Genomic DNA, 12,026 nt, shown 5'->3' with positions numbered 1-12,026 from the left:
AAACAAGCAAACACAGCAAGCGGGAACGAGCCCAAACCCTCTAAGTGTCCCCAGTGGAGTCGCCAAGCTGTGCACACCCGAATTTCGTCTCGTCGGGGCACGCGTGCGCGCGCCTAAATGCAACGCGGCTTGGGAGTATACATCTTCCCGGGGACGCGCGACGGACGCACGTGAGAATGAGTCGCCACTACCTGTTTACAACCCGAAGGTCGAGGGCCGGTGAGTCGCCCAGGTCTAGGGGTATGGATACACCTAGTATGCTAAGGCAATGGTCTTGTACGGAATCGAAAATTCCGAATTCGGGAGTTCTATTACGTGAAGGCTTATATCCCACACGCCCTTTCGGTACTCTAACTTGCTAGGCTTGCCATTTTATTTATTTACCGCATGATTTAGGGTTGCACTCGACTCGCCCGTTTCGACACCGTAAATTCGAATAGACACTTGAACCGCCCACTCTCCGACCGGGATTATTACATGAATAAATATGCATCATAAAACCCTTACGTTATTCTCTCAAATAAAAGATGAATTACAATGATTGAATCCCGGTCAGTTCGCGTTCGACCGTTATTTCACTCATGCTCACCGTATGATTTTGGAAAAGACCGGAAATTAAATTAAATGCGCACTCGGTGTATGGGGGCATTGGACCCCGTGATCGAAGGTTAGGGCGTTGGACCCAGTGTGAATCGAGTCCTAAAGGATCGGGCTCGATCCGCATAACAAACAAGTACAAAATGTAATCAAGCAAGCTCAAATAAACAAAAAATGGGGTTTCTTATTATCGCCGAATTTACGTGAATTAATTGATTATTAACCGGGGTATATTGGCATACAAGTCCTACCTTATAACAAACAAAAGGAATGATGGATAGGGTATGTCGCAATCGGCATTATTTAAAGCGGACCCGATAGACATGACGTCTGTAGTCAAATCTCGAATGTGTGGGTTATTTTTAGATTATTCTGTATCGTGGCAATATGGCTTTTACAGATTAAGAGTGTTTTCACCTAAAACCCAAAACCTAACCCTCTACTTGACTATTTGCCCATGTTGATTATGCCGAGTTTGTGATTAGTCCGTTTTCCCATGTTTTAACCCGTTCTAAACACAAACCTATAATAGAGTGATGACAGGACAAGAACCGATAGTCATGCCCTTGAATCGAAAAATATGTGTGTATATGAAAAATCAAGATTACGTGGCACGTATCTTGGTGATTTTGAAATTGTGAATTTGAAAAGGGCATGGCTAACAGTTCTTGAACTGTCGACGTGATTACAAATTGTTAATCGGTTCGTACAATTTATTTAAAGAAATCAAGTAATTTAATTTAGCCAAATTTAATGTCCCGATTATCTCGTATGTAGAATTTTAGGTTAATTAAAAAATTTACTGAATGCTTTAGTCTACGGATATCGAGTCGTCGAAATAGCCATTAATTGACTACCCGATAAACTCTAATTTCCGACCATCTTGAAATTTAAAATTTTTGATTTTAGGTCGAATTTGCATTATTAAACCGATTCATGTGGGGTTTCAATTAAAACGAGAAAATAAAGCATTTAAACACGGATCAAGAGCACATTATCACGTCAAGCACGATAAACATACATATTTTACATAATCAGTGCCGCCATAACTACGATAAGCACATATAAACATACGCAAACATAATATTTAATGGAATCGATAAAACGGCACCGACTCATGAGAAAACATAAAGAACACACATTGTCATGTTATATACATATAATTACTGAAATAAAATTATTTGAGCGGGGCAGGCACGTCGGGAATCCAAGTAGGAAAGGATTGGGTATCTTTAGAAAATATCCAGGGACTGAATTGAATAATTTTAAAAGAATAAGGACTGATTTGAAAATTAGGATAAAGTTCGAGGCACAGATTTGAAAATTATGGAAAAATTCAGGACAGTGTAAAATTTACTGAAAATATCCCAGGATTTTTTTGAAATGAATTTGAAAGTTCGGCCTAACCTGAAAAGTGAAAAAATATCCCAGGGACTGAACTGAAATAACATGAAAAGTTCTCGGAATAGGTTTAGAAATTCTGAAGAATTCAGGGACCGATTGAAAAATGGTAAAAATGGCTGGGACTTGACTGAAAGGAATTTTAAAATTCGGGACAGATCTAAAAAGTCGGAAAATATCCCCTGGACTAAACTGAAACAATTTGAAAAGTTTCTTTGGATGATTGAAAAATTCTGGAAAATTCCTGGACTGATTGGAAAATAATAAAAAATGGCTAGGACTTGACTGAAAGGAATTTTGAAATTCGGGACAGATCTAAAAAGGCGGAAAATAGCCCCGGGACTAAATTGAAACAATTTAAAAAGTTCCTTGGGATGATTGAAAAATTCTGGAAAATTCCAGGACTGATTGGAAAATACTAAAAATGGCTAGGGCTTGGTTGAAAATAATTTTAAAATTCGGGACAGATTTGAGAAAATAAAAATGGGTCGTCTGGACTGAAATGTGACAAACAGAAAGTTCGTAAAATCTAGTTCAGGAAAAATCCGATCACCCACGCTACCCAATAACGCTCATTGCATATCATATTCATCCAAGAAAACATTAATATTAAAAAATGGAGCCCTAAACATGCCACTAAGTCGAGGATTTACCTTGTTTGAAAAGAACGGGGGCAGTTATGTAAATAGAGGAAGTTTTGGACGAATTGGGCTGCTGAGGGATTGGGCCGAAACGGGCCGAGTTGGGCTAGACTGGGCCGAATTGTCTGCTGGACCGAAATGGGCTGAGATCCGGGCTGGATTGGGCCGAACCGGGCTGAGATCCGAACCTCTACTGGATTGGACCGATGGAGGCGGATTGGGCCGTGTCGCTGGGCGCGGGCCGAGCTGTTGGACGCGTGCGGACTGGGCTGTTGGGCGCACGAACGGGCTGGCTGGTCACGGGCTTCCCTGTACGACCCAAAAGAAATGGAAACCCACCCGGTTAGTGTTGAAGGGAACCGAGGAGAAGAGGTGAATCGATGAAGTTAACGGGATTGTGAGCTCAAGGGAATTCGGGCGTCGGCTGGGAGTAGAATCCGAGAGCAAGCTATGAGCGTTGGGGACGTGTCGTGGGGTCATCACACCGAGGAGCTAAGGGAATTCGGAAGTTCCTGTCTTCTCCAAGTCGAGCTATGGGTTCTTTTCTTTCTTTTTCTTTTTTTCGAAAAAAAAACCAGAGGGAGAGAGAGCAAGAGAGCGGATGTTCTTTATGGGGGAGTCGCGGCTAGGGTTTCATCCGGGCCCTTCAATCCGGGCGAGCTTAGGGTTTTATTATTTTTTTCTTGCCGAATGTGTTGCCCTTTTTTTTCCATAATGAGCTGCGATTTTTTTCTTTCCAAAACAAGCTACGGGTTTCCTTTTATCCGACTGAAAGAAAAGAAGAAGAGAGGTGAAGAAGGTGGCGACTAGGGTTCCGTTTTTTTTTCCATTAGGGTTTTCGATTTTCAAGATACCGAAATATATTCTAATACACCCTCTCAATCTGTTGGGGGCGTAGACACAGACTAATTGCGACAATGAGATTGAAATAGGGACACCGACAAATTTTTAGTGAGGATGTCAGCCAGCTGACTGGATGTTGGAACGTAGCGTACAAGGAGATTCCCACATTGAAGCCGCTCAAGCACAAAATGATAGTCCACTGCTATGTGCTTAGAGCGTTGATGTTGAATTGGATTTGCTGCAAGGTAAGTAGCACTTATATTATCACAACATGCAATGATGGGGCTCGAAGAGTGACAGCCAATGTCCTGAATAAGTTGACGAAGCCAGAGCATTTCTGCTACAGCATAAGCTTGGGCTCGATATTCAGATTCTGTCGAGCTTTTAGACACCGTAGGCTGTTTCTTGGAGTGCCAGAAGATGAGATTTGGTCCAACAAATACTGTATAGCCTATTGTCGATCGTTTAGTGTCCGGGCAGCCATCCTAATCGGCATCCGTGTAGGCTGTGATTTGTAGGTCAGAGGACCTGCATAGAGTAAGCCCATGGGAGATTGATCCCCGAAGATAACGTAGAATTCTCTTCGCAGCCTGCAAGTGGATCGTTCGTGGGGCATGCATAAACTGGCTAACCAAATTGACAGCAAAACAAATGTCAGGTCTAGTAATTGTTATGTACTGTAGAGCACCAACCATACTCCTATATTCAGTAGGATCACCCAATAACTCGCCATCAATCAATGATAGGTTACTAAGAGATGGTAATGGCGTCTTAACTGCAGCTGAGTGTGCAAGTCCAAACCTAGTGAGAACATCTGAGATGTATTTTTGCTGGGAAAGAAAGAGGGTATTAGATGAACGTTGGACTTGTATGCCAAGAAAGAAATGTAAGGGTCCTAGATCTTTCATTGCAAATTCATCATAGAGAATTTTGATGAATCGATTAAGAAGTGAAGGGGAGCTGCCAGTAAGGATAATATCATCAACATAGAGCAGTAACAAGATGGTATGATGAGCATTATGATAGATAAAGAGTGAGGAGTCAACTGGACTAGAGGCAAACCGAAGGGAGTGAAGGAAAGAACTGAATCGAGTGAACCACGCTCTAAGAGCCTGACAAATATGATTAGGGAATAGAGGATGAATAAAGCCAGGAGGCTGACGCATATAAACTTCCTCTTGCAAGTGACCATGTAAGAATGCATTTTTGACGTCTAATTGACGAATATCCCAAGAGGAGGAATGAGCAAGACAAAGGACTAAGCGAATGGTAGATGGTTTAACCACAGGACTGAAGGTCTCATGATAATCAATACCTGATTGTTGATGGAATCCTTGGGCAACTAAACGAGCTTTGTATCTATCGATACTTCCATCAGCCCGATACTTGATTCGAAACTTCCAGGTGCTTCCCACCACATTGGCCTGAGGAGGCGGCAGTACCAGACTCCATGTTCCATTTTGGAGAAGAGCATTAAACTCTTCCACCATTGCATTACGCCACTTTGGATCTTTAATAGCCTACGAGCAACATGTAGGTTCCGTGACCATAGTGGGTGACGTGGCAAGAAGAGAAAATTTGGAATTTGATTTGACGATTCCCGATTTCCCACGTGTGACCATTGGATATTGATTTTTGAGGTTTGGTTGGTTGGGCTTGTTAATAATGGAGCTGGACGGCTGTCTGGAAATGGGTTGTGGGGAGATTGCTAGGTTGGGCAGGGAGTCTCGCTGAGGACAGGAGGGACGATGGACTGGGCTTGGGGTTGATATCGGGCTGGACAGTCCGCCTATTAAGCAATGTGGGCTATCGGTGGAACAAGGCAAAGGCGCGAGCTGAGGGTTGGGTGAGGTGCTAACTGGGCTTAGGCCAAGTGATGGGCTGGGCAGGACTTCTGTGGAACAAGGTGGGCTTTCAGTAGGATTGAGTGGGCCAAACTGTCCAGGACAAATTGGTTGTGAGGACGAGCTTGGAATTTCCGAAGATGGGCATGTGTTGACAGTGGGCTAAGGACCAGGGTGCCGGCCTTGGGCTGATCCAGCAACAGTGGGCAGAATTGATGTACATGGAATGGATATCGGAAAGAAAATCGGGCGACTAATGGTTTTGTTCTGAGCCCCAATAACTGTAGATTTTGCAAATGGAAAATAGGACTCATTAAATCGAACATGTCGAGAAACATAAACACAATTTTTATGAATATATAGACATCGATACCCCTTATTTTCACTTGCATAACCTATGAATACACAAAGTTTAGAACGAGCCTCAAGCTTGTATGAAGCATAAGGCGTGAGATTAGGATAGCAAGCACATCAAATGTTCGTAAAAACCCATAATCCGGGATTTTGCCAAACAATTTTTCAAAGGGAGAAAAATTTCGTAAAACCGTGGAAGGGAGTCTATTTATTGTAAAAACCACTGTAAGTGAGGCATCGATCCAAAATTGATATGGAAGATGACTTTGAATTAGAAATGTTCGAACCATATCAAGAATATGACTATATTTCCTTTCCGCTACACCATTTTGTTGCGGAGTGTGTGGACATGACATACGAAAAGTAATTCCCGGCTTATTAAATAATTCCCGAAATTTGGAGTTGTTAAATTCCAAGCCACCATCACATTGAAAAATTTCGATTTTCCTATCAAGTAAATTTTCCATTTGTGTTTTAAAAATTTGAAAATTATCGAAAACTTCCCATTTAAACTTCAATGGAAATAACCGAGTAAATCTAGAGAAATCATCAATAAAGATAACGTAATATTTGAATCCTAAGTGAGACGGAATTGGAGAGTGCCAAACTTCTGCATAAATTATTTCCAAAGGAAAAGTTGCAACATGGTCCACAGGAGAAAAAGGTAATCGAGAAGATTTCCCCAAATTACAAGGGTCACAAGAATCTTTATTCATGGAAAGCATGGGAATTAATTTTCTAAACTTGAGAACTTTCGAAACCGACTTATTTGCATGCCCAAGACGCTGATGCCAGATTACCGAAGGTTGTGTGGTAACATGAAAAGCCTGTGGCCGTGATAGTGGGACGGGATAAAGAGACTCTTTAGAGGGGCAGCTGAGCAGGATCATCCCTAAAAGATTGTCCTTTAATGAAAAACCAGAATTAGTGAGTATCACATGACAATCGTTATCTTGACATAATCGATGAAGAGAAACAAGATTATAATCAAGATTAGGAACATGAAGCACATTTCGTAAATGTAGAGGTCTAGAATTTGTTGGAATGGTCACGGAATCCACATTATGTATAGGCAAAATAGATCCATTTGCAGTAACAATTGATGAGAAACCAGAGTATGGAGCGAGATTGTCAAGTATACCTTCACTATGGACCATGTGAGAGGAAGCACCAGAGTCCAAGTAAGCATCTGATGAAGGTGCATCATTTAAGCTCATGGCAGCAAGAGACTTAGGAAACGTATGAGACTGATATTGGTTGTAGTAATCAAGGCATTGGATGGCAGTATGCCCAACAGTGTTGCATAGTTGACAGACCACGCCAGCAGGAGCATGTCCTAGTATCCCATCACTGACTGAAGGAGAATTACCTGAGGACCTTACCGAGTGTAGGAGTTGGCTCGATTGTCCACGGCCATAAGCAATTGCAGTAAGGCCCCCACGTGCACCAGAATTAAATCCACGACCAGCATTGCCTCAGCCATAGAATTGTTTACGCCAAGACCCACTACCATTGAATCGACTACTGCTTCTGCCACCCCCTCGGTTATTATTTTGGTGTTGGCCACGACCTCCATCCCGTCCTTCAGACTGCATGGAGATCTGCAGAGCTGTGGTGGCTGCTGGAGAAGGAGCAGGAAAGAATTTCCAGACCCTGCTTTCATGAAATAACAGTTTGTTGCGAAAAATATTGAATGAGATGGGGCTAGGATCATTGGCATTAGCAGTGATAAAAGACTCGTATTCACGAGGAATGCCAGCTATAGCAAAAGTAATGAGATCCTCATCGTCGATGGGTTTGCCGATCTCCTTTAGTTGATCAGCAAGGAGCTTGCAGTTGTGGAGGTACTTCTCAACCCCTTGGTCCTCTAGTTTCATGCGGGTCAGTTCGACCTTGATATCCCGATACATGACCCAGGATCGTTCAACAAGGCGGTTATGAAGGCCATCCCAGACTTGCTTTGTTGTGCCCAGGTCGTGGACCTCCTCCAGTAGCGATTCAGAGAGTGTGGAGAATAGCCATGATCGAACATTCTGATCCAGCTGACACCAAGCTGAATATGTCAAGTCTGTCGGGTCGGGACATGGTTGGCTTCCGTCAACGAGGCCGAATAGATCGTGGGATTTTAGGAAAGTAGAGAAGAGTGTTTTCTTGACAAGGTAATTTGAATTGTTGAGTTGGACGCGAACAAGATTGGTGATGTTTGGCGCTGTAATGGAGGCAGAAAATAGGTTAAAAGAGGACGGAAGAACATGGGAGGTAATTTGGGGAAGATGAACAGCAACTGGGGCTGGTGGGTCAATGGTCTGACTTGATGTGTCAGTGTCATTGGACATGATGAACACTGGAAAGAAAAAAAAATATTAAAGGGGGTGACAGAGGTTTCGGACGAAAAGAAGAAGGAAAAGAAGAAGACAAGGTAGGGTAGGTGCGGCGGCCAGGAGAAGAAAAGAAAACCTAGGGCTCTGATACCATGTGAATAATATTGGCCGTGACCCAATTAGGGTCGGTATATCTCGTATATATAGTTAAGAAAGATACAATAACAGTGTCCTGATACATAATGTGCTATACAAGGTAAGAATATTTTCAATATACCGAAATATATTCTAATAGATAATTAGTTGGTGGAAATTCATATTCAAGACATAACCAACACAACCATTACACTTTTTAAAAAAAATTAATAATAAATTCTCTCATATACTTTTTTCTTATCAATGATTACAATTAATTTTTTAATACTAATTTTTTTCAACTATTCATTACTTTTTCTTCAATTCAATACATTACATTTTTATTTTTTCTTCAATTTTACCAATAAATTTTTTCAGTTACTTTTGTTTTCATCCCGTGAAATCAAATTAAATCAAACTCTATTTCGTTATCAAACACGACATTTATAGGGCATGATGCCCATGCATTTTTCATTTGTTGAATTGTTAATTAACAAATCGAGGAACAAAAGGGAACTGATAGAATCATTTAGAGGTGAATTGCAAAATTTCATAGTTTGATCATTGTTTCCACAAATGGATGAACTCCCCCACCAAAATATAAAGGGGTTGTATCATCTTATTGGGTCGAACATAAATTAATAGCCGCACTTTCCAATTGAACATTGGATCAATCAATCGAAACCTCAAGCTTGTTATCGTTTAGGGGGGAATTCCAAAATTTCATAGTTTGGTCACTGTTTCCACTGATGGATGAACTTGCCCATCAACATATAGAAGGGGCCAGCTGCTAGTGCATTCACGGGAGAGGAGAGAGACATTCGGAGTGTGCATTCATGATGAGTAAGCATGTAGTTAATCAAGTTCACTTGCATTAGATTTATGGGAACAGTGCATTAGATTTATTGGTTACAGATCATTATTAAGAGTAGAATAGGCATGCGCGTGCCATGAAAAATTAGATCATAGCCGTAGGTTTAAGAGAAAGAAACGAGTTCATGTAGAGTCGTAGTAGGATAACATCCTCGTTACATGAACAAAATGACTTAGGCAAAGGATTAAGATAACCACATAAACATTCATCACATATGGAATCAAATTTTTAGTTAAATTATTTGAAATTCGATCATAGGTTTATCCTCATCTAGTTTTAGGAGTAATCCCATTAAAAAAGGAAAACCAAATAAACGCTTATTAATTAGTTCATATAGGCATTCCATGAAAGAACCAAAAAAACCACATACTTCTTAGGACACTTGCATGGCATTACATGTAGGCACGATGCATATAAACTTAGGCCCACTAATAATCTAAGCCCATTTATGCCCATGCACATAGTTTATGCCCACTTAAGTCTACTTATGCCCATTTGCATCAGACTTAGGCTCCATATCGCTTGTATATTATCTTTAATATTTCCTTAAATCGTTTCCTTCATATAAACATGTCCTCGATAGAGTATAGGTAACAACTAGATATTGCAAGCTTAGAAACAAGTAGCGGGTAGGATACTGATTTAGGACAAATCCTCGGCCTTGTCTAGAAGAGGACATGGAGATGACAGGGCCCGGGCGGTGCTGTTGATAACCGAGTTAACAAATGCAGATCTTCCTAGCCCAAGAGAGATTTTTGGACTTCCATGAGGCAAGCTTCCCTTTGATTTTATCTATCAGAAACTGGAAGGAATCCTTCTTCTTCTTTCCGCTGAACAAGGGGTTTTCTGGGTAGTCGGTGTCCAGTTTGAGCTTCCTCATACCCACTAAACGCACCTGCTCCTCGGGCTTGGGATATTCTTTGCCCGATTTTGCAAGGTTTACATCTTGGCTCAACCAACTAGAGAACTTGGCTAAGATGGTTTTGTGGTTTTACATCAGAGGTGGAGGCTCGGTAAGAATGAGCAAATTAATCATATGGGAACATCATGTGCGAGATATATGTGCGGTCTCCCTGTCTGATTTGGTTGCCTTTGATGCTTCTATTTTCGTTTGATCTGTAGAAAAGTCTAGGCAAAATTTTCATAAAGATAATAAAGCGATGGAAAGACATTGGATGACCGTGACGAATGCCTCTACTTGGGTGGAAGTGACCATGTGGGGGAATCGTTAATCAGGTACAAGATCAAGGAGGTGGACATGCATTGTTTGTCCAATGAATAAATATGAGGCGTAATTCGAAGTTACTAAGCACTGTGGTGGTAATGAAGAGCCATTTGAGTTTGTCAAAGGCCTTAGCAAAGTCAATCTTCATCCCGGCCCATCCCTTCTTGCCCTCGGTTCTTTTCATAGCGTGAAGAGAATTTGCTGAGCTAGCAAGCCATTGTTATTGATCCATCCTCCGTCGATGAAGGCGGTTTGATTAGGACATACATTAAAGTGGCCGGGAGTCCTTAAAGGTGGAGGCACTTTGATGCTTTGAGATAAGTGTAATGAAAGCATTGTTTCATTCTTGGAGTAAATAGCCCCAGTGGAAAGAATATCTAGATTAATGAAATGAGGAATACTAGCACTAAACCAATTTTTTGTTTCTTTTTATGGACTTATTACGTACTAAATGAGGATCGGTTTAGTACGTAGTAGGTCCATAATACTTATATTCATCTACCATAATACTTGTAGAAAAGTGCAAATAGGCCATTAGGACCCGGAGAAATGAGAGCTGAGTTTCTGGTAAGCCTTTAACGTCAGACACCTCAAGGCTTCTGATCCTCGACGTTTATAGGAGTCTATTCCATCTCCCCAAAACTTACCTTTGGACTTCGTAAATGGAATTTGATCTTCATCCAAACTCACAAATATATGATCTCTCAAAATCGTCCTCTGCGATGTGCTTGAAGGGCAAAAGCTTGTCGGAGGAATCAACATTGGAAGCATGTAGGAGACGCAGGAGATGCTGGAGTTCTGCGCAAAGCGCAATATTGCTGCAGACATTGAGCTGATCTGGATGGACCAAGTCAATGGCGGCCATGGAGAGGTTCGCCAGGTCCGATGTCAAGACCGGTTCATGATCGATGTGGCCAACTCCTTACAGAGCAGAGCTTAACGCATGTTGCATGATTGATTACCCCTAGCTCTTCTTACCGAAAGTGGAATAAACTCGAGTGTTTCCGTTTTCACTTTCTATGGACATGAATGACATGTCTGGAAAAGACAGGAATTCGGGCATCATTACCACATCACTTGATCAGGGAATGGTGATCTTGAACCGATTATCTAGCGGTCACCGCCGATGAAGGCTACTAGGGCTTTTCATCGAGTAAATATTTCCACAAGAACGTGCACCCAACGAATGCATCTGACCAATGAAATAGCCACATGTCCAAGCAGAAGCTGGACCTGATCCAAGCAACTTAAGATAACGGAAAACTGACTGACAGTTGATAAAGAAACAGAGTTTCCCGCCTTTTCTCCTCTCTTTCCTTCCCAAATCGCCTCATTTTCTTATCGTTCCCTCTCTCTCTCTCTCTCTCTCTCTCTCTCTCTCTAACACACACACTCTTCAACAGATCTCTGCAACAATGGAGAACAAGAAACGCATGGCGGTTCTTCTTTCCCTTCTGACGCTTCTCCTCTTGAGGAGGCAATGTCCGCCCTGCGGGTTGTGGGCTATAACCTCTTCCCCAATGCTGTAGCCACCACGGATCTGCGCTACCGCCTCCTCACAGTGGGCCCGAACTCCTCCTTCCCCCTCTTCTCTCTTCACCCTCGACTTCACCACCCCGAGCGCCCACCAGTACTTCCTCGCCCTCCTCCGACATGTGTCCCCGCTTGGCCTCACTTCTGTGGACCTTCACGGCCTCGCCTCACCAATTGGCCCTGACGAGGCCCGCCCAATCCCCACTCTTATGCCGAACCACAGCCTCCAGGCCCGCATGACATCAGACTCCGTTATGT

Source organism: Punica granatum, chromosome 3 (genome assembly GCF_007655135.1).
Source record: "Punica granatum isolate Tunisia-2019 chromosome 3, ASM765513v2, whole genome shotgun sequence".
Lineage (NCBI taxonomy): Eukaryota > Viridiplantae > Streptophyta > Magnoliopsida > Myrtales > Lythraceae > Punica > Punica granatum.
Note: the sequence above shows the minus strand (reverse complement) of the source record.